This window comes from Pezoporus wallicus, unplaced genomic scaffold, assembly GCF_028554395.1.
Source record: "Pezoporus wallicus isolate ANWC-B61680 ecotype Strahan unplaced genomic scaffold, APGP_CSIRO_Pwel_v1 contig_2439, whole genome shotgun sequence".
Lineage (NCBI taxonomy): Eukaryota > Metazoa > Chordata > Aves > Psittaciformes > Psittacidae > Pezoporus > Pezoporus wallicus.
In genome coordinates, this window is record NW_026638501.1 from 160,869 (window position 1) to 185,158 (window position 24,290).

Here is a 24,290-nt window from a genome sequence, read left to right on the forward strand (position 1 = left end):
AAGAGTGGCTGAAAAGCTGTTATTTTAGAAGCCTTGTGCAGCTGGTTGTGTGATGCTAATATCTGAGGAAGAACTTTGGTTGCCAAGTGATTATAAAACTGACAGGTTTATCAATTGCAGTAATATGAAATGCATTTTACATTCACATTGTCATAATTTTAGGATCTCAAGTATGAAAACCTCCCCCAATTAAATTATTATAAAATTCAATTGACATACCAAAAGATCAGTTTAATAGTTGCCTCTGAATGGGTCTCACACAGTAAATTTCCAACTTTCAGCTGCAACCCTCTTTGTTCACTAGACAAAGACAAAAAAGGTACAGACGTACATCAGGTGCAGTCCTGGCCTGAAAAATCAAGTAATTCTGCAAATTATGTTCCCTTGCTCCAGAAACCTGATCACTGTGTAGATAGCTATACTTGTCTTCTACGAGAAAATCAATTCTTACTACCCTTTAATCCTGCTCACCCTGCAAAGCCAAGGCAGCGATCTGAAAGCGAGTTCAGGCTTTCTGTATCATCCATGCAACTGTTTTCTAATTTCCATCTGTCCATGCCAGCCATGGGTGCTAATAACATTGTAAAGGGGTAAATTATGGCCTTGTTTGGCTTTTGAAATACTGACTAACAGTAGCAATAAAAAGGAATGGCAAACATTCAGCAAAATCTGCAGAGCTGACAGGGAAAAGGACATTTTTACTGGGTAGGTCAGCAGTTAAAATTAACAGAGACAGTGCACTGGGATCCTACAACACCATTTTTGCAAAGGTGGGAGCAGAGTTCTGCTTTATGTGACTTGCTCAGGATGAGAGAGGAAATATCTGGTAGCTCAGTCTCCAGACATTCACTGCCATAAGTTTTGGTTATCTTCCCTGAATTGTAATTCTACTCTGGAAGGAGAAACTGGATCTTTAGAGGGTGTCTTGACTTGGTTCTCACAGTAAGGTCTGTGCAAATTCCTAAATGTCCTAACTAGACTTTCACCTGTAGCTTCCTTACAAATCCAAGAAACTGTGGTTATTTCTCTTGCTTTAGCTCAAGATATAAATTATGCTTAAAGGAGATCCTCAGGAGTGTTTAAGTGAAAATGCATGTTAGTGAATTTGGATAGGAATTTGAGGAACTTGCTGTGATGCTTTGCAAAATCCAGGTATACAATTCAGACTGAAACCTTTTTCTCAGAAACAGCAAATCAGACCTCTGAGAACTTGACACTAGGCCAAAGTAGATGGAATATTTTTAGCTAGCTTACAATCACATAATGTGCAATAGTCTTTTGACTTACTGTTTTGGAACTTGCAACCATGTGTCTTGTTTTAGTGCAGAATCGATATTCGATGATTAGTAAATCCAGTAGATATCAACACAGCTTGAAAATGAAGTTCACAGTGCATTTACTGCTCAACTGCCAAAAAAAATTCAAATGCCTGTTCTGTCAGATGAAAAGAAAATGGCTAGGGTTACTGGCTGGCTCTGTGCAGCACGTGGAGTACTGTAGTTTTACTGTGTGATAATCATTGCTTCAGAACCTGTTTTCAATTACCAGCAAGTCCCAAGTCTGCTGCTGACTCTGTCCCAGACATTTAGTGTGTAGCATGAATAACATGCTACATTGCATAACATAGAATGAAAGCTAAACCCAGCTCTCTGAAAGGACAGGTAATTTCCCAAACACTATTTGTCGCCTTACCTGTGAGAAAACTCTCTTATTCTGAGAAGTGTTGAGATTGCCTCCAACTTGAAATCATTGGGCTCTGTTTTATTAATATGGCCTATGTGATGCTTATCTCTATCATTTGTTTTTCTTAATTTACATGCATTAAAGCATTGCCCAGAGGCTTGAGACATGTGGAGGATGCTTTCAGAAGGACAAACATTAAAAGGAGCAAGAGTTCATTCCTTGCCTTAAATAGGCAACCAAAGTCTTCTAATTATATACCTATGGAAGTGAATTTCCAAACTATAAATGAAAGAGTAGCTGGCTAAGCAGAAAGGAAGGCAATAATGACCGTGAGAAGTATGAACCATAGAAGTGGCTGGGAAAGATGTTTAAAAATGTTGGGGGAAGTGATTCAGTGATTAACAGCAGATTTCTGGGGTTTTTTTGTGTTTTTTTTTTTTCTCCTAAATAACCAATATGCTGGTTGGAAGTCTGAGGCGTAATTCAGTTACATGTTCTGACATGTCTACTACGCTAGTCTGCTGTGGGTAACTCTCCATCCAGTTGCTCTAACCCTTCTGTGACTGCAAGATCACATGAATTACTAGAATCTAAATGACATTGTCTTGCAACTGAGGTGGACAAAGGCTTTGCATGTGACTTGTTACTACAGTTCAACTGCTCTCACCTCCATAATTGCAACTTAGCCAAGCCTTAGGGTACAAGAAGATACAGAATTCACTAGAATGTATGAGAAAAAACTATTCAGGGAATGAAGACTAGTTTTCATATTCTCCTCTTCCTACATGTTGATTCTGATATTGCAAGCTGTATTACAAATCTGAACCCCTCCTAAGTACAGATCTTATTCTGTGTTATATTACAATTGCTTTCTGTTCACACAACCTCCATGTTTCTATTTCCCATTAGTTTTTCCTCTGTAAGAATTGTTTGAGGTGGGGATGGATGGGGCCATTCTAGTTGGGACTATTTCATTCATCATGCCAGCATGTATGCTGGCAACAACCAACTAGTATATCTAACAGTGATATGGCTGGTATCGCTAATCTAAGTATTTCTACTTTCTTTTCTGGATAACTTTGGATGTAAGGAGTGCTTAGGCTTTGACAAATTTTGGCAGCAGCTATAAATCAACTTCATTTAATACCCAGTATTTCCCTAAGGCATTTGTTTTCAAAGGTTCTTAGGCTCCTTTTTCTACGTTTGGTAGATTTCCAGCTTTTATGTCCTTGCAATAAAATGGAAATAACACAGTTGGGTCTATATAAATGGCCATATAATAATAACATATCAATGGAAACTTTGCTAGAAGAGGACCCTGTAAAATGTAGTTGTAACAGCTCAGGCAGAAAGTATGAGACAGAACAAACACGTACAGCAAGACCAAGAATCTTCTTCACTTCAGATGTGAATGTTTGCAACTGGACCCAGTCTACGTCTGCATAAACCAACTGAAGCAGTTGAAAAATTATATACACACAGCCCAAGTACTGAGCTAAAATCTGATGTATAGTGTGCTGCATAGCATCCCAAAGTAGGTTAGAGAGGATGCAGAGTGATTTATATAGAAGTTACAGGTGGAGGCAATAAAATGAAAATATTTAATGTTTCCAAGAAGAATCTAAGGCTGGCTGTGGCAGGTAATAAGTTGATTATTAGGCATCACAGTACTGGCAGATGGCAATCAAAATCTCTTTGAGCTAGTAAGTTTACCTTTATAATTGTAAGGAGAGTTCAGGTAAAACAAAAGAAAATTCAGCACTCTCCCTTCTTGGGGATTACAGTCAGTTATTTCTGAATTAATAGGGTATTAGACAAGTATGAACACACTATAATGGATTCAGATATTTCCAATTGACTATTTGTCAGAAACTTCTAAAATTGAAGTATATGCATAAAATTACCTTTAGGAAATAGTGGTACTGTTTAACCATAAATAAAATGCATGAGCTTTTCTTTAACTCAAATAAGAGACATTTTTCTAGCACTTGGAAAAAAAAAAATACAACAGATGATTTCCATTTACAAAAGAAAAGTGGTGACCAAAATTAATATAGCCTACTTTATACTTATTATATTATATACATATATAATATGTATAGTAAACACCACTGAAAATTCTTCAGCCTTGGAATAATGTTTTTAATAAACATGGAGTAAATGACTGACTAAATAAATTTTTCTTTCCAGTTTAAACTGGAATTTATAATTACTGTAAGACTTATGAACTGAATAAGATAACTGTTTCTATGCATCAGTTTATAGTTCTCTTAAGATGAAACCTTGTCATTGAAGTTTAGGGCAAAATTCTTGTATGTGTGCAAGAGTTTACTTTCAGATAGTATCTTTCTATCTCACAGAACTCCTTGTCATAGCTCTGCTTGCTGTTACTATTTTCACCAAAGGAAGAAAACAGAGTCTAGTAGCTCCTGTGTAAGTTCATTTGAAGAAGCAGTAGCAACTGTCTTAAAAAAAAAAGTAGTTTCCATTTAAGCAGAAAGGATATTGATTTTCTCAATTTTGTGGATAATTAGCGTGCTGGCAAAATTACAGCAAAATTACAGCAAAAGACATCTTCAAAGGGCTTTTCTTGGCTTCAGTGTGATATGTTCCTTCTGGCAATGGTGGTGGTAGGAAATCCTTAGTTTCTTACATTTCCGCTCCAAGAAGCAGGTTTGAGCTGAGACTGCATTAGTAAAATGGGTCTGCAATGCGATGAATGATTTGCATCCTGCTGGCACTGCAGAACGTGGCATGTACTGGCGGTCCTCCCTTGTTCTGTTGGTTTTTCGAGGATGCATGTATACGTTTTAAAGGCAAAAGGTAATACACTGCTCCCAGTTCTAGTATGTGTCCCAGCATTGATATGAAATGAATTCGAGAAGGTTATGGGCTGCAGTTGCATATCAGGCTCAGGAAGGCTATAAAAGATAAAGACCTCACCTTTTAACACCGGGGCAGGGGAGAGAAGCACATAACTTCCAAGCAGAACCAACTCAGTCCTTCTATATCAGTATGCCCAGGTGGTTAATGGCAATAGCATCCTGCCTTGTATCAGAAATAGGATGGCCAGCACGATTACAGAAGTGATTGTCCTCCTGTACATGGCACTGATGAGACTGGGCCTCAAATACTGTGTTCAGTTTTGGGTCCTTCAGTACAATAAAAAAACATTGAGGTGTTAGAGCAGGTCCAAAAAAGGGCAACAAAGCTGGTGAAGGGTCTAGAGAACAACTAGTGAGAGGACAAGAGGAAATGGCCTCAAGGTGCACCAGGATAGGTTTAGATTGGGTATTAGGAAAAAATTCTTTACTGAAAGTATTGTCAAGCACTGGAACAGGCTGCCCAGGGAAGTGGTTGAGTCACCATCCCTGAAGGTATTTAAAAGATGCGTGTATGTGGCAGCTAGGGACAAGGTTTAGTGGTAGACGTGGCAGTACCAGGTTAATGGTTGGCCTCGATGATCTTAAGGATCTTTTCCAACCTAAACGATTCTACAATTACTTGTACCAAATTACAGAAAATTACGGTCTTAATCTCTTGACTTTTCCTATATTTTTCGGGGAGGGGGGAAGGCAACTGGCCCAGTATTTTTGGTCATTCCCTGAAGCACAAAGTAACTGGGATACTAAAGGAAACCATCTGAAGCATGACTTCTGCCTGTCTTAAAACTAAAAGAGGTTTGACCAAGAATTGGATTCTTACCCAACCTGAATAATTCCTAATAGTTCATTTAATCACACTTCCTTTAAGTAGAAATGAAAATCTCTTGGTTATTCAGAGAACATACTGTTCTAGTAGGAACTGGATAAAAAGAGGCACTGAAGTTCAGGACAGCCATATTTCATAAACAATAGAGAGACACCATCCCCCCTTTTTTTTTTTTTTTTTTTTTCTTCCCTTCACAGACAGAAGAGCATAAACTGAAAACCTAGATTGGGAACAAACTGCACAATAAGCAGTTAAGAAGATGCATGGATTAATTTACTTAGCAACTGAAATAAGATCTACTGGGTTTGTCCTACTCTTGCTTTAGCCTATACTAGATGATTTAGAAGAAAGTGGAAGCTCAAATAATGCATCTCCAATTCTCTAAATATGCTATATATTGAGAAGGAACTCTTCTGTTTCAAGCAATCCACACAAGCAGTTGTGTGTCATGTTAACTGGTGTAGGTAAACTAATTCAGTCCTGTGAACATTTATATTCTTTCACATGATGCGTGTCAGGAGTAATTGTACTGGAATAATCTTGTGCTGGTACAATTTCAATCAAGGTGGCATTGAGAATAATTAATTCCAGGATGAAAAAGATGTTAAAGCTGTTGGAACATTTAATAGAAAACGTGACTGCTCCTATCCTGTCAGTGCCTGGGAATAAGGCCTTAGAGTAACCCTTGTAAGAGCTCAGGTTTTCTTCAGACTTGCTTACATGATATCCAAAACTTTTGGATTTGCTTCTTTAAATCATTAAAAATGTGTTTAACTTAAGAGCTACATCTTGGGTAAATACTCTTATACATCAAAAGCCATTTTTTTCTTGTTGAGCATGACTAATGTCCCATGATAGCTCCATTCAGACAGCTAAAGACTTATGGTAGTAGATTGTCTCTTCTTCATTAAAAATTTCTTGCACAAAAACTGCATGTCTCTAAATCATACTTTTACAATGTTTAAATTTTGTATGAAAGAGTCTGGTGCAAGGGCTAAGTCATCTCTATTTTTGGGTAAGAATTTAGCAGTCTCCAAACACTAAGCGATACTGGTGTAGTCTAATCTGTTCTGGTGTTGGCACACTCAAAATGGTGTTGAAAAATTGGAGTGGAAAAGAGGAAACAAAAAAGAATTTAGGACAAAGAGATAAAATGTGCTGCAGTGAGGGAATTAAGGAGCTCTAGTTTATTGAAAAGAACACAGATGTCTTTGAATTACAATGTTAAATGTCTTTATGCAGAGAAGAGGGATGGATAGTAAAAGGGCTCTTCAATCTAGTAAAGAAAAATGACAAAAAAAAATGTTTTTTAGTTAAAAATGAACTACAAATGTTTGACTGAGAATGACCAACAGGGAGAATAAAAAAGTAGTAACAAAAGAGTCAATTCTCCATCTTTTACTTTCTTCATATTTAAATTTAATACATTTCCTGTCTGAGTATAAGATTTTTTTCTAAAACTCCTAGACTGAATGTAGGCACACTTAAGTTACTTTTATTGCTTTTGGAGGAAAGTGTAAAAGACCGATGTTTCCTAGATCATTAACGTTTTGTTGATTTGGTTGGTTTAATTAATGAAATAAAGCTAACAACCATGGGATGCCTTATCTGCATAGTGGATTCCAAGGTACCCCTAATACACTTCACCAATATCTTGGACTACCTCAGAATAACCTTAAGTAGTTTTAGAGGTTTTCAATCTGTGTTGTCTATGTTGGTTATAGGTCCTATCTCTTAAGAGTTAAGATATCACAGCCACTAGCTTTTTTTGTCCCACATTTCTTGAAAAAAAGAGATGTTTAGCTGAAAAAAATAAACGTCAACCTGTTGTTCCTCTTTCACTGCAAATCTTAAAAGCATACAGATTTCTTTTGGTCATGAACTTTGCCTAAAGTTTGCCAAGACTCTAGCACCATTCTACTAGCCTTCCCAAAAGGCTGTGCCAGGCTATACATTTAGTGCAGCACTGCTAATAGTATTTATGTCAGTAATAATGATGTGCTTGTGTATGTTTAGAAGCTCAGTAAAAATTAAATCAATATCAGACAAAAAAAAACCAAACCAGCTAACAAACTGGAAGTCAGCAGAGACCCTCTGCTAAATAAGAACCTTCCAGCTATCCACTTCTGCTAAAACTAGCTACAGAATTCCCTTAAGGAATATATACAATGTGAAGCATATGTGAGAATAGGGTTAGACTGAGAAATGTGTCATTATGGCCAGACAAAACACAGGTGTAACAAGTGCTAACTAGCTTTCAGATGTTTTGATGGCTTGTGTCACACCAGAAGCCCAGGTTTTCTTCTACTTTTGGCCAAATTACTCTTCCTTTCAAGTACAAGGATTATTGGCAGGGCTGTGTTTCAGTTAAGAGTCTATACATCTGTACTTACATTCTGGGGAAGTCTAGAGAACTGTAATTCTTTTCCACATTCACTTTCTTAAGCCTGAAGAGTCAATAGATAAAAACATTTTATAGCATACTTCTCCTGTGAGGCTACTACTTGTATAGTCTATACTGAGATAAACTGTATGGTTTTTTAATTTGAAATTTGCAAGATTTGCCGTTGTTGCATCAGTACATTTTTTTGCTATAAAGGCCAAAATACATGTTTCTTAAATTTATTTTTCTCAAATTTTTATTTTGAACCAGAAACTTTTCAGATCAAAACTTACTTAGAATTAATTCCGTACATAACCAACATGTAATCAGTGTTTTATGAGAATGCTATACTCTTAAGAAGGATCTTGAGGATTCAAACTGTTTGCTCTCACACAGAAGTTTCATGAGGAAAAAAAATTCTGATCAATTTAGACTCTAATGGAAAGAGCAATACCAATAAGGATACAGAAAAGCATGTACCCTTTTCCAATTATGTTTAAATGTTTAGGTATTCATTACCTCTGCAAAATGCTTTTAAAAAAGAAAATGTTCTGGGTATTGCGATAGCCTTAGACTGCTAAACAACATTATCGATTAGTTTCAAGAACAATTGCTATATAGCATAAAATCAGTCAGTAGTTGCAGTTGCTTTAAAAAAAAATGCATATATCTACTCATATCTGAATGCAAATTCTCACGTTTCTGACCCATTAATCACTACTGACAGCACACTGCAATACAGTCTGTATTGTCATATAGCCCCAAGACTCACTGCTTTCGGCACTAGGGACTGGAGGCAGAAGGGAAGAGAGAGAGGGTCTGGGAATTACAGTGCCTCATCTGCTCAGGTCATTCAGTGCCTTGCAAGTTTAATCAGGCTTTCTTCATCCTCCATTACACTCATTAGATCCTGTTAGGCTAGTGCTCAATGTTGATCTGTATCTTGGTCAAGACAATTGTTGCTGATTAACTATAATTACCAGTAATGGTCCCAACCTGCTTTCAAGCAGGCTGTTGCTGTCATCTTGTCCAGGCCCCTGCTCTGCAATGAGCAGTCCAAATCTGCTAACCATTTGCTTGCTTTCTGTTTGAACCAACAAGTTGCTTCTTGTGTGGGCTCATCCCCTCACCCTTGTACTTGCCATCTATAAACATCTGAACTTTGCTTGAGGTATGTAAAAATGTAAAGGTAAAGAAAACAGGAATGACTGGTATGGGGAGGAGTGGGACAGCAGAAGCAAAGAATTAAAAATAAAATACAAAATAGGCAAATAACAAAGGTTTTCAAAGGCTATGAAGCTCAATGATAACAAAGTAATCTAAAATTTTGTGCTTTGCAATCCAAAGTAATAAATTACAAACTAGGGCTCAATCTCAAAATGCCTCCTTGTGTGAATAACCCTTGTTTGAGTTGGAACTCCTGTGTATTTCTGTCAGAATATTTTTTTAATAGCTGTCCTTAGAAACACCTTTCATGTTACAAATCTTCCTTATGGCAATTTTAACTTCTGGATGGTTTTCTGGTTAGTCTTGTGAAGTGTAAGCATATAGAGGCTTTCATAAAAACTGTAAGTAATTTTGAGTTGAGTCAGAATTTATAGTTAATTGTGATATGAATGCCAAGGTCACATAAATGTTTATGTTCCCCATTCATAGTTACAAATAATGCCTGCTAAATTTCCAGCTGACTTTAACTACAAATAATTTGGGGAATGAAACTGAACTCTATAGCTATTTATGCCTCTTTTCTGTAGGTATTAAAAGAATTACTATCTTAAAACAAAAACAACAACAAAAATTAGCAGAGTCTGGACATAAGAGTAGTAAGTAATACTACCCAAAGCAGCTAGCATTAACTCTTAAGTGTGCAGCCATACCTGTAAAGCCCAGAGCTCAAGCGTGCACCTGATATTGCAGTTTGGGGGGCAAATTCAGTAATTGTACCTAAAGGGCAAATTCTCAAAGAGATTCCTGTGGGCAAATGCTCTCTTGTGTATTCGTAAACAAGCCTGTAATTGCATCTTCTGGTAGCAGCTCTCCTGTTAAGACCAGCAGTATGGAAGGGTGAGCATGAGCTCCTTCAGCCAGTGCTGTAAGCTACAAACCACCTCCAGACTTAGAGTTGTATTTAAGATAGCCAAGCCAGTCCTAGAGGCAGGGTGCTAGTAGCATAAGCTAATGAGGCCACATTACTCCCAGGTGAAGGCAGTGTGTGTGCATTGGTGTGTACCTGGCAGGTCTGACACAGACAAGAACTGCAGATACCAGAGTTTGACACAGACTGCAGCAGCTCCATTTATGTGTACTTCCAAACTCTACTCAGGATTGTGGACCTAGTGTGATCTTCAAAAGAACAATTTAAGGCAAGAAATTTATGAGGAGGGAGGATACAGTGAGGTAGTCCCAGTATTTATATATTTACTCAGCATGTATCTTAAATAAAAATTCTCCTTGAGGAGAAAAGAAAACCTTTTTGTTTGAAAAGTGAAACACTTGGAACATTGCATCTGTTTATCCAGCATCAATTGCATTAGGCGGTGCTCTCACTCAAAGCACTGAATAAGGCAGAGAAAATGAAGATTCTTGTGTAATTAAAGACTATATAGTAGCCTGTGTGTATATGTATATGTGTGTGTGCTTAAAAAGAAGGAGTTGAACTGGCTGGCAGTTCTAAATGTGGCATTTTCTTACTTACTTAAAACACTGAATTTTACATTCCAAGTAATTATCTTCTAACATATTCAGCATTCACCATACTACATTTAAAGAAGGGAAAAATATTGTGTCTGCTCCTTTAGCAGATCTAACTATAGGTACAATTTAACTGAACTTTCTAAGCTACCTGATTTTATTGATACCAGCATGCATCCAGAGGAGGAGTTGCCATTTTTAAAGGTGACTGCATTTTTACCATGAGAATGCCTCTTGCATGTTTCTTCATGTGGCAAGATGTAATGGCAATCGATACTGTTTTGCAGCTGCTTTCTGTCTCTGCAAAAGAAATGTATCTTTGAATGCAGCAAAACACAAGAAGTTTGATTTTTAAATAAACATCTGCAAAAAATTATTTTTCTCTGGCATGTATAATTGCATGCAACAGGTCTGATAAATTGGAGTAGCACTCGTTACCTGCTTAATCCTGGGATGAGCTGGATAGCTTTCTTCTACACAGTTTTCATTGAAACACATGCGTCTCAAATTTCATCGCAAAAGAATCTTTTAAACTGCACTAAAGAACCTTAAATGAACAATACACACAACGCTTATCCGTATTTCTGTACTGTAGTCATATTTGCATACAGAAATACACACTGCATACACATATGTGTTCCACTCTCAGGAGTATTTATGGTCCTAATACACACGTACTTTCACAGCCTGCGCACTTATATTCCTAAATATTTGTGCATGATCTGTATGTGTTTTATAAATGCAGACATAACACTACATGCTCTGCGTAGTCTGATTTTTCTGTCAGGTACTTTAATTCTTCATTGAAGTGAATATTTGGCCTTTCAAACTGAGTAAAGTTTTAGGCAAGAAATAATGACGTTTTAACATGAAGAAATGTAAAGGATACGACAATGAGTAAATGTATTCACTTTGCTACTGTCAAATTCCAGTTCAAGACTGGCCATATTTTTTTAACCATTGGAAATAGCTGTAAAGAGGATTCTTTTTTATACACACACACGTATATATATGTATATATATAAAAAAGGGGTGTGTGTGTATGTGTATATATGTATAATATATATATATTAATCCCAAAATCACTAACGCTTTTTGCAGTTTATAGAAGGAAATGGAGATTGTTGGCCAGGAAATCATCTCCCAGAAAGATCACGTTCTTGTGACAATTCATATGGAAAAATCCGTGTCTTTCTATTGAGATGTTAAGCTGTGGTCTTGTAGTTTGTGGTCAACAAAGATGCTTGGGGAGTTTTTTGCTATCTCTTGCAAAAAAAAAGGGTTATTAGCCCCTGAAGTCTTGGTTACATTCCAGTTTTAATAACTATATTTTGCCTACATAATTCCCACTGTAGCTTCAGGTGAATTGTGGAATTTTCTGCACTTCCTGTCATAAACTATTCTGTGGCGTTGCTGTGCACTGTGTAACAGCTGCTGTGCTCCTTTGCTACTGTTCAGTGCTTCTCCCCAAACTTCTGACCCTCTTTATTTAATCTTGCATCATCTTTTGCTGAGTTTGTACCAGTATTTCAAACAGCCCATATTACAAACCATTACCAAATGAGAGTTAATACAAAAGCTTAATGTACTATTTTCCAGTTGCATTTTTTATATTTGTTTGACACTCTACACATGGCCTATCAAGGACTTCAGAAATACTAGAAGAAAACAATATGGATTTTAGGGACCCCCACTTCCTCTTTGAGTCTCATCCATTAGTGATAAATGGGGATTAAACAGCAATTAAATGCATTTCAGACAGGCTGCACCCATGTAGTGTCATCAGCACTCTTGAACATGAAGCATGTAACTCTCTTTCAGAAGCTGAGGCAGCAGGACTGAGGCAGGCTGTTATTTCTTTTCCCCCTTCTGCGCAGCAAAATAATATTTTAACTGGAATTTTGGTGAAAAGAGATTTAGAATTTTTGTTCTTTTCTGTTCCAGTGTGGGGATCTTGATGACAGAAAAGATGTTTATTATTTATACTTCTCTAACCATTTATTGCTTCATTGACCTGCGTTTTTTATACTTTCTGCTATCCATTTCATCTGATCTTCTTAGTTCATATGTGTTATTGTTTTTACTTAATCGCCAGAGCAGTATCTTTTTCTGGTTAGGATTGATTGACAGTGGAATATTCTGGCTAAGAGCTATAGAATCAAACCGCAGACCGAGACACTGTACAGACTGTAGATCCTCAGAGTCTGCCAGCAGACCATTCCTTGCAAAATATAACCAAGTCTGACTATGAATTCTGAAATAACACTTTCTTGGCTATTTGTAAAGACAGTGTGGAGTATCGTTCGTAGCTTTACATTTCTTGCCAAAAAACATAATCTGATGCTTGTGTCGATACACGAAAAACCTTGCTATGATTGTCTTGCTTTCATTCATTAGCATACTCTGTGCTTGTACTTCCTCTGGGGCCTCGTTGTTTCCGATTTGATGAAGTAGGGAGGATTGAAAATCACAAGTTCTTTCCACTGATGCATTCCTCGCAGTGGCAGTGCATGGGTGTTGCCTTCTGGGTGGTTGCCTTCCCACTTGTCCTTCCCTTCTAACAGCACCTGGGTGAGTTGCACCTGCATGAGATAGGATTCCCATGGCCATCTTCTGGAGGCAAAGTAATAAACATGAGTGGATTCTGCCCATAGCTGGTTTTGCAGGGGGTGGTATGTTGGGAGAGCTGTTGTGGGGTAATCAGCTGGATTGGTGCTCAGACAAGCCCCAGAAGGACAGGGTGGCAGCAGCCAAAAGTTTCTTAGGTGGTAGTTCACAAGTTGCTTGCCCATTTGTTTGCAAGGCAGTTTTACATACAGGTTATTTCATGTGAATTAACTTTGTACCCTTCTCAAAGCAGTGCAGAGATGGAAAGCTCTGTAAATCTGTAACTGTGCTATTGCCCTATGTCATCAAAAATCTGCAAAATGGACTAAACTACACACAAAAAGTGAAAAAACTGGAGTTACATGTTAAGAGGTCTTATTTTCTTATTTTTATCCCTAAATAAATACTATTGAGACTGGCTTTTAGCCATCAGTTTGAAGGACTTATCATTACTGCCATTTGACACAGCAAATAAGTTGCAAGTAATTTGTCCTGTAAAGGAAAAGAAAGAAACTGTTTTGTAAAAAATAAGCTAGCACAAGAGGAAAGCTGTGAGAAATGTATTACTCCACTCTTTGAACTCAGTCCTGCTGCTACAGAGGTCAATGGAAAAAATCCCATCCCCTTCCCTGGCAGTAGGCTATACTTAAATATTTATCTTCTGCTGAAATAGTAGACTTCACGTTATTTCTGTCAATTGTCCCGAGGTGATTTTGTTCCTAGTCTGAGTGTGTTTTTTTTTTTTTGGGGGGGGGGTATTTTTTGTTATTATTTTCTTTGTGTACCCCCATGCTTACTTGGGGTGTTGTTACAACCGCATGTTGTATCTTGTGCGCCGGAGATGAAGTTTAAAGCTCGCTTCTGAAGCCCGGGCTGTGTGTCAGGGGCCGGGGCCCCCGCGGCCGGGGCACTGGCCGCCCTCTTCCCTAAGGCCAACTTGCCCGGCCCTGCCCGCGGCGGGTGCCATTTCCCGACATTCCGCAAGCGGGTGCTGCCATCTAGCGCCATGGGCCGGGCTGTGCCCCGGGGGGCACCGCCGCTCCGGAGGGGACGGGAGTCAGTAGCCGCCGAAACTTGAGAGAGAGCGAGCGAGCGAGCGGGGTGCTCGAGTTCCGGCGCGGCCTCCCATAGCTACGCCCCGAGGGGGGCGCCCACCTGCCGGCGGGCCGGCCTCCGTGACGGCCTTGCCCAGGCCCGGCCCCCCCGGCCAGCCGGGCCCTAATGGTCGCCCGGGTCCCCGTCCTCTCAGTGGGTTGGAAGCGGAGAAATCGGCTTTACCCCGCCGCCCCAGCCGTACGGCAGAAGCGGAGCTATGCCGCGGGGAGGGCTGGCTCAGGGCGGCGTGGGCAAAGAGCGGTCGCTCCCTAAAAGTACCTGTTAAAGGCTTATCCTCTGTGCAGAGGGCGAATCCGCACGGCTCTGTTAATTATATTTTCATTTTGGTAGGGTGGTCCTGGTTTATTTGTGTGTTGGATTTCCAAATTCTACTTTGCTTTTGATTTTCAAAACTTTTTGTCGAGTAGTATTGGTGTGACACTCAGGTATTTATAATACCAAAAAAGAAAGGAAGAAAACCTGGCATAAATAGACACGTTTTGTTGTTTGCTTTTTTAGGGTGTGGAAGTGGAATTGAGTTTAAGTTTGATTTAGAAACTCTGCTGCAGTTTTCCCAAGCCAAATCCTGAGCCGCCAGCGTGCTCTCAGCAATGACAACCATAAACTTGGTATAACTGAGCCAAAAAGAGAAGTGTTTTCCCCTTAGTCAAAGTGAATGACATACATGAAGGTACCTGAAAACTAAGTAACTTCGGCATTAGTTTTGTGGATCAGAATCAGTTTAAGAATCAGAATGTGATTCTTAAGAAATAAGTATATTCTCTGGCTTTTATACATGTGTAACTAACATCACACTACTGATGAAGCTGCAAGTATGCTTCACTTGGCGGTGCTGTGTGTTAATCTTGCACTAATATTTTTGCTTGGATAAGGGTCTCTGATTGCTGTGAAAAGGCTTTTTTTTTTTTTGAAAAAATAAATATTTTCTCAGATCCATGCAGATCCCAGATCCTTATAATATCCTGCTCTCCTGGATCTCCAATAAGAACTGAGAAGATTTTTTTGCCCTTGCTACTTAAAGCAAAAAAACCCCATTCTTCCCATTATAAACACTGAAGTACGTTTTCTCCCTTTTATGAAATGGGATTTTAAAGCTGGGAAATATGTGGCACTTTGAATACTTTGTAGCATGGCTTTTTGAGGGTTGAGAAACCAGTTTCAACAGGCTCATTTCAAGTATTCCTCTTTAAGTTTGAAATCTAGTGTGGGGTGTTTTTGTGAAATTTCAGAACAATACTCTGATCTCATCGTGATCTCTCTCCTTTCCAGCTCGTATGCTGGGGAGCAGATAGACAAGAAACCACAGATGGTCAAAGAAGGAAGCTTTTGGAGAGAAGAGACATCACCATGGGTAAGTGAGGGGCAATGCTGGGGGAAGGACTGAGTCAGCATGACACAGATGTGTCTGCTTGGAAACCACAGCAAGATCTTCCCACTGCACTGTGTGAGCCTCTTAAAAGCAAAATCCAGACAGACTCTGTCTCTCTATAAATCTTTCCCCCCTTTCCATTACGAGTTGGGTATTGTTGGCTCTAAGCCACCTGATTTTACTATGATTTATTAACTGCTATGCATTATATATGAGATTCAGGTTTACTGAAGAGTTACCCTTATGGTCAATGTTGCATACAAATCAGCTACTGTTAGAGAGGTTTATTGCATCTTTTTATGCGGCTAGGAGTTTTGTTAGGTAGTATTAGAATTTGTGACTTCTAAAACAATACCTAAAAGAAAACAAAATCTTCATCTGTATTTCACATGGTGCATGTAGTACATGGAGTGCATCATATAGCCCTGTTTGGGTTGTGATCATTCCTAAAAACCTGAGTTCTTTAGTGGTGGGGGACAGGACAAACTGATTTTTCACAAACTTCCTAATGTACCTGTAGAGTTAGATAAACTGGTGTTTTGTCCCAAAAGAGAAACATGAATGCATGCACTAGGTGGTAAAATGTTAATTTGTGTGGAAATATGACCTGTGAAAGTATCTGTGATTTAAATGATAATATAGCACATTGGAGAGATGCTGCTGCCTCAGGAAGTTACGCTGTTATGAATTGCTTACTGCTATTCTTTCTCACATTACTTGGTGGAAGCTCTGCAGGACAGCCTTTGATCATACCCTTGACTGTGATTATTGCAGTGATGACCAGTGTCTCTATTTATGGCATCTTTGCTTTTCATTACATACAGATTAGATGTGCTCTAAAGATGAACAAGCCTGGAGAGAGAAAAAAGACAAAAAAAAAAAAAGGATTTCAAACTCACCATAAAATAATTTTTAAAAAGTGACTATTTTTTCAACATTTTAGGAATTTGGGGCAAAGGGGGAGGGGGAAGCGCAGGAAGAAAAAAGAGTTTAGTTTTTTTTTTAATATAAAAGAATAATAAAGTAAGTTGCAGAGGCAGAAATGACCATAAGGATGTGAAAAAGACACGGGGAGGATAAAAGGTAGAATACGGGTTTTCACCATGTCTGAAATTTTGCTGTTATATTCAAACCACAGGCATTGCAGTCTGTTTCAGACTGACCTGTGTTACAGAGTGTTTGTGAAGAAAGGAGTTATTGTTAGGTAGAAGTATTAAATACTGAACTAGAATTAAGCAAATATTTTTGTTTCTTTGATTTTGTTTCCTTGTGAAAGCCACTCCCAAGAAACTATAGAAAAGTTTATAGACATTATCCTTTTATGTAAGTTTTTTTTACATTACATTCCATTATTTTTATATTTAGTAGTGGGAAAAAAGGAAAGAATTAGTGACTTGGATTAACTTTTTACCAAATTACATTGCAAATTTAGACGCTGTTCCTAGAAGGCAGTTTATAGACAGCCATGTTATGAGAATACAAAAGACAGGAAAATGATTCTTGCTTCTCAGGAGATATGAATGTGCTATCGTTTCATGTGTTCCAGATATAGATACCCTGAAAACATTGGGCAACATAAAATGGTCTCTCCTGTCATTATTTACTCACGGTTATACTGTTTCATTTTGTTCTTTTTTCACAGTCTATTGGAAGAGAAAACTTTGTGTAATGTCCCATTAAAGAGATTGAACGAGGCAGAGATCATCCAGAACAGATTTCAGATTACCTTTTCAGACTTGTTTTGGGTTGTTTTATTTAGGATGGTTTATAAATAATACAAGCTTCTATGTTTGAAATACATATGGACGTATCTCACCACCACTGTCTTCACAAGCATGGTTTATTTTATACACAGATGAAATGGAATCTATATAAAGAAAAAAAACAAAAAAGAGAGGTGGTTTGTGTTTGTCTAAATGCAGGGCTAATGTTGAAACACATTTTGTTTCTTTCTCACTGACACTTGGAACTGGCCCAAAGTCCTCAAGCCTTGGCAAAGCAGACACTGTTCTACAGATAAAAACCTAATTAAACTGAGTGCTACCTGTGGCAAGGCCGTTTAGAAATTCATAGAGTTCAAGCAACCAAAACAAAGCATTGGTTTTCAGCTTTCAGATCTGTTCCTGATAACATGCTGCTGCTTTTTTCCTGTTTTTTTCTTTTTGTTTTTCTCCTTTCTTTTATTTTTTAAGAACTGTGATCTTAGAAGAATCAAAAAATGAGGCAATGTTTAATGGTAGCAAATATCCCTATTGTATGGCACTGGTTTTATTTCTTTTCCATGTGTTCTGTAAATGATATGCTCTCAGAAAGGCAAGTTGATGAAGTCAGATAAATAAAAATGAAACATTTAGCAGATGACTAGGACGACATTATTAGCTACTGGAATGATACAGCTTGATGAAATCATAGCACTGAGGCAATGTTTTGACTGACTTTTTCGGTTTCCTGTATAAGTGGCACAGCAAAAATTTCATGGCTTCTTACACTGGCATTTCAAATGCTCCCTATCAGTTAGTGAAAACATAGCACTCCCTTGTGCCCTTGCCATTTGAGTATAAAAGGCAAAGCAACTCACTGGTTCATCTCTAAATCTGCTTGCAGTCCTCATCAACTCATTTGTATGCTTTTCTACTATATCAGTGCCAAAGAGTAGAAAGTGATCCGTACCAAAATATACTAAAAAGAACATTTCAAGGACAGTTCTAACATTACAAGAAACCTACTAGCTGTGCTGGGAGGACTGAAATACGTATCTATTTCTTGAATGCCTTATATAGTTATTAGTGTGTTACTGACTGAACAGAACAAAACAGGAATCGATGGGTAAATATTGTGATAATGATATGTATCTGATTGTACTTATATTGAGTATACAGTTTTCAGCTCAGAACATAATTGTGAAGTGTTCCAAGATAATCTGAAGACATGGTGCTTTTGTTTAAGACAATGATATTGGCATCTGATATGGTGATCTTGTGCCATGTTGTCATGAGAGAGGTTACTATGTAGCAGCAGTTCAATATCATCCTTTGGACTTTTCTGATAGACCACTTAACTATCTCAGCTTTTCCAGTGATCATCTCATTTATCTAGGATTATTGCAGTGAATTTACTGTTTGGTTTTCTTCCAGAACTGAAATGTCAAGTCCGGTGTCATGTATGCAGTAGCTTTGTGCTGTAAGAGCTCAACAGATCCACCAAAAGCTGCTAGTAGTTGATCTTTGGATAGAGCAAGAAATAAATAAATCCTCTTTAGCAGATCAATATTCATCCCATTTAATGCTTGATGCGAAACTTGTGGATTTGAAGTAGTAATGCTGATGTACAGCTAATCGTTGAAATGGGCATTAGGGCTTTTATAGCATGGCAACATATTGTCAGACAGGAAGGAGGAAAGTGTTGAGTGCATCCTAAGGGGGGGAAAAACTCTGTAACAATATGTTATTTAATGCACATTTGTAATCCACAGTGTCCTACATTGCAGCAATTTGCTAGGTTACAGACTAATACTGTACATCCAGTGTTTATTCCAGGGGTTTACTTAGTAAAGCAGATGATTCCCCCTTCAGTGGGTCTTTCAGAGTCTAAATATAATCACCCAGTCAGATTTCAAGGTGTAATTTTCCTCTTTAGTACTGTCTTCTCAACTAGTTTATTATTTATCCAACTATACATGGAATGTATGTGTCCCGTGATATAGAATATATATATGAATCTAGTACTGAACACATGTATACATTTGTGAAGGTATATATTACCTGCTTATTAAATTTATATCTAGAATTTGTATTGTAGGTATTTCAGAAAAACAGAGAATTTCCAGAGAAAGGATAAAATGTCAGTAAAAAAGTTGAGGAATAGTTTAATAAGAGTACATTTGGAAAAGTTTTTTGTTTTTGTTTTGGGGTTGGTTTATTTTTTTTGTTTGTTATTTTTTTTAAGATGTGATTTAAGGAATTATCTTTTTTTTTCCTCTTTAGTCTGCTGTAGTAATTAAAGGCTATTATCTTCTTTCTTAAAATGAATAAATAAAGTCTTGTCAAGCGAATAATTATGCTAGACAAGATAAAGGTGGTATTGGCAAACATGAAGAAAGCTGAAGGTTGAATTTTCTTCTGTGCCAAAACTATGATCTGATCTTTGCCTTAGAGTCACTGTAAATAGCTTTGTAATACTTTGCCACAGTATGCTCTGGCTTTAAAATTCAGCTGCAGGTTCCAGATACTATGCTGACCAACTTATACCTTGGTGGACTGTTACTGTAAGATGATGCAAGCAAAACGAACCTCTCTGGCAGACCTCAGTCCTTCAGCGATTGCAGGAAATATCTTATTTCATCAGACAGAAGGACTTCTGCAAAATGGAGAATTCTCACTATCTTTGAAAGTGAAGCAAAATATGCAGTTGTTTCATACTCCTCTTATATAAGAGATAATGGTATAAAACATATATTTATGAATACTATGCAACATAGAATACATTAGTATCATACTTTTTTGCTACTGTTATTGGCTATTTTTCTGAGGAGTGCTTTGATCTTAAAACTGTGAGAAACTTGTTGAGAAATATCTGCTGATGCAGTGTCTAGTGAACTTATATCCCTCTGAAGACAAGGTAAGGGTCAAGAGAGCTGTTACCTTTTAAAACACCAAATCTGAATTCCTTTTAGTATGTCTTTCTTGCAAGACTTCAGTTTGTAGTGGGTACAAGTTTTCACAAAAAAAGAATATGGGAGACACTGGGGAGGATTAAGTTTATCTACAAAAGAGTAAATCACTGGGAAGGAAAGAAATGTTTAAGTGGCATTTCATGGCATGGAAGGGAGATGGTTTGGAGGGCATAGGTAGTGAAAGAATGGGAACTTTCTGGGTTGCTCCACTCACTGTCAGTGAGGGTTAAATAGTCTGTTTAAGCACTCTTTTTCTAATCCTGCCTCAGTGTCCATGATAAAAAGTGGTATAGGCACTGGGTGTTTGCTGTGGCACGAAGCAATGCTGGTCAGATTTTCTCATATTCACCAGCCTGCTTTTTCTGCTACCTTCTTGTATTACCTGCAGCAATATTACATGTTTCCTGCTCTTAAGACAATGTAATCAAAATAGTTCTATTTATAAACACTTCTGTAAGCTTACAAAACTTTGGAACATGGCAAGAAGAACTGTTTTCCTTTCTATCATGAAAAACAAAAAAGGTCAGGAAAACCTACATCTGCTTTTTCCAAAGAATAGTGAAGGAAGAACTATGCTGCCATGAGAGCTAAATAGAATGTTCCAGACTTCAAATGCCCCATTTAGGAAGCAGAAGCATGCCTTGGCATACTATTTAAACAAAACAAAACAAATCCCAAACCAACCAACCCCCCCCAAAAAACCCAAACAAAAAAAAAACCCCTCACCTTTACTGCTGACGCACCAATCTTAAGTTCACATCTCATGGATGTTAATAACTTCTGAGGCACTTGTATTGCTTTTTGAGGGGGTTGGGAAGTTAGCCATGTTGTGGCAAGGTTTGCCAGGTCAGTGCACATGAGTAGATCATGAGATCTGCTGGCCTCTCCATCATGCAAGAGTACTTTACAAGAGTGCTCACAAAGTGACAGTCATTTGATCACTTGTATATGAGGCCTACTTAACTAAACACAGCATATGACCTATAGAGGTAATAATCTGCTCAGCACTTTGAAGACTTTGCATTTGTCAGTTACAACATTATGAAGCTAATATAGGAGACAAGAACCTTAGGTTCATGCATCCTTTGTTACACTGCTGCCCATGTGTACAGATGATGAGTCCTCTGAATCAGCTGAAATTTGCAAACATTAAGTTTTCCATTTCATGGAAGAGATGGTCAGTTTGTCCTGGATATTGTTCTTAATTGTGTTCTTACTAAATGTGGTACTCAAATCTTTTAGTCACTACTTTGGTATTTAAATAGATAATGTGAAGAATTTTTTGAAATAACTTACTCGTGATTTAAACTAAGAAATAAATATTTTTTTATTTTATGGATTTTTAAATCAATTCTTGCTCTTAAGGGAAAATAATCAAACCCCAATCTCTGCTTCAGTGAAATTGTTTTGGCTCTGATGATACAAACCCTTCAGTTTCTTCCCAATGCTGTGAAGAGGTTGGGGTTTCCCACTATTAAGGGCTCAAACCTGATCCTAGAAAAGACCCTTACACTGTATGATGAAGCCAAGGAATAACTCAGATTCTGCACTGTTGTTTTTTGGGTGGGTTTTTTTTTAGCAGTTCTTTGAAGTTCAACCTGCATAGCAAATGTTTTGGTATTTTTTGTTAAATGGCTTCTTGCCGAATTTTTGTGGGATTTTTTTTTTTTTTCATTCTGTTTTTCGACCACATAGGCAGGTTCAGACAGGAAGTGCAGCCTGAAAGGCTAGGCCAAATCCAGAGGGATTAGTTGCAGCAAAAGACTGCTCTGGGATCCTGAGTTACTTTCTTAGTAGTATGGCAGAAAAAGAAAAACACACATTCTTGCATGCATCCAGATCTTTATGCAAAGCAAATTCCAGCAGACAGGTGGAAAATTGTATCACCCTGATAAGGCATTTAGGAACATTCTTGTCAATAGAAATACTGATGGTGGTGTTCTTTGGGGTTTTAAAAAACAGGTGATTTTTATAAAACAAAGTCAAGGTTTCTATAAGCCATCATTTCCAATGACAGCACAGCAGTTTTGTTTCTTTTCTACTGTGGCTTTTGGCTTAAAGGGGAAATTAATACTTTTTGGTCAAGGTAGAAGTTCAAGGGTGACTTTTTACCTACCTGAAGGTGTGTTGAAAAGGGATAGAATGTATGTCTCCCTTTTATTTTATTTTCCCCTTTTGCTTGATTTTGTCAAGTGGCCAATGAAAGAAATTTGTTGAAGTTGTTCCATTGAACTCTTTAAGTGAAAAAAGGAAGACCTGACCCTGTCTTTACATTAACACCATTGTTTTTACAGTGTTTTACATCTTTTTGTAATGAATGTAGAGAAGTCTTTGGAGTTAACTTTAGATAATTCCCTATATGGACTAAAGATTTATAAAGATTCGAGACTGATGCTTTTGCATGCACATAAATTTCCCACACAATTTATCTGAAACTTTAACAATAAAAATAGCAAAGAAAGATGAAAAGCCTCAGAAGACTGCTAAAGGTCGCCTAAACACCTATTTCTGTTTAAAGAAATCAGGAGAAAGCTTTGGTTATTTTGGGGGGTGGGGAGTGCTGCTGCTGCTATGATGGTGGTGTTTTCCCATTACTAAAAAACAGAGGAGAGTTTATTTGCTACCTTCGCTCCCTGTGGGATATGGCTTCTTTGTGCAAGACGTGGAAGTATGAAGACCCATATAGGTTTCACGTTTAGCACTGATTGGAAAGGCATTTTATTTTTTAAAGTTTCCTACATCAAGCTGTCCAAATGTCATTCCTAGTAAAACTGGTAAGAATAAGACGTGGCTTAAAATCACCAGCTCATGTAGAGCATCAGCTAACTGCCATTTTTTGCTGAAAATCTCCTTTTAAGATATTTAAGCATAGCCAACTTATTTCCTTTTCTTATAGTCCAAAGAAGACATCTGCTATGTAAATACTTGCATATAAATACCGTATCTTTGTCTCAAATAACTATCTCATATTCAGCGATCTAGAACTGAGGCCAGCAGACTGAGTTAGCAGAGGAACATAAAAGAAAATCTGTGATATGCTGGAAGCATGTCAAAAGCCTCTCTCCTCTCCTCCTCCTCTGCAAAAGGTAAATGTCAGCGGAGTGGGGTTTTGGTTTGGGTTTCTTTTTCCTCTTACAGTTCTGAAAACAAAGGAACAGCAGGGGGAGCCCCTGCATGGCTTAAAGAAAACAGAGCAAGTGCTTGCACAGGGTAACAAACCTTTGCTGCCCTCTTTGGAGCCTTCGACGTAAAGCAGCAGTAGCTGAGGGGCACCCCCGATACACCTCCTCCCCCTCCGCAGCAGAGGTATCGAGAGTGAGGGGGGGCGCTGGTGCTGTTGCTGACCGTCGGCAGGGACACCCAATGGTATGATCGTGGTTTGGGGCTCGATCTTACCTGCGAAATGTACTTGTGGATCACCAGGCTATTTTTTAATTTAGTCTTCTAATTAGATTTTAATGTGTTGTATACTAGAGTGAGAATTTATCACACATACATATATAATTATACATATAATGTGCTAAGATTTACCTTATGTATATCAGTACATAGAATCCTGTCTTTTAGGCATCTGTCTTCTGTCAGCATCATATGCAGTCACTGAATATTTTCCACCAGTGTTACATAGACTGTATTCTCACAAGCAGTTTAAACCCAAATACGCAGTTTGCTTCATCTTTGGATGATTTTTGCAAGCATCTGATTGAACATAACAGACAATACTAATGCAAACTCAAGAAGCAGATCTGGAATGAAAATATCTCAAAGTCTCAATCTTTAAAGATGTGCTGGAACAGACTCAATTTTTTAATTCTAGTTCATAGAAAAATAAAGTGTGCTATTCAAGAGACTACAATGCATTTTAGTTGTAGCCAGTCACTTATTTCTTGGCAAAGCTTTTCTGTTGAATCAATCTGTATACTCTCATCTGAATTTATTTATTTTGAGATATTTCATAATAGGCCTTCTGGTCAGAGTTAGACATCTCGTAACATCAGTTTACCTAGATGGGTTCCTGTTGTTGCAAGAGAAACAAAATCCAGATGTGCCAGCAAGTA

General features: G+C 37.9%; 2 long non-coding RNA genes across 2 annotated transcripts; one reads left to right on the forward strand and one right to left on the reverse strand.

Annotated features, from left to right (window-relative positions):
• Positions 1-219: 219 nt before the first annotated feature.
• On the reverse strand, positions 220-13,982 carry LOC130600085 (uncharacterized). Its single transcript, XR_008972372.1, has 4 exons — positions 13,873-13,982; positions 10,620-10,768; positions 7,788-7,841; positions 220-300 (listed from the first exon to the last, which is right to left on the reverse strand). It is a non-coding gene; the product is annotated as an uncharacterized LOC130600085 (long non-coding RNA).
• On the forward strand, positions 8,762-23,519 carry LOC130600086 (uncharacterized). The gene is made up of 3 exons (XR_008972373.1): positions 8,762-8,948; positions 15,461-15,542; positions 23,371-23,519. It is a non-coding gene; the product is annotated as an uncharacterized LOC130600086 (long non-coding RNA).
• Positions 23,520-24,290: the final 771 nt, after the last annotated feature.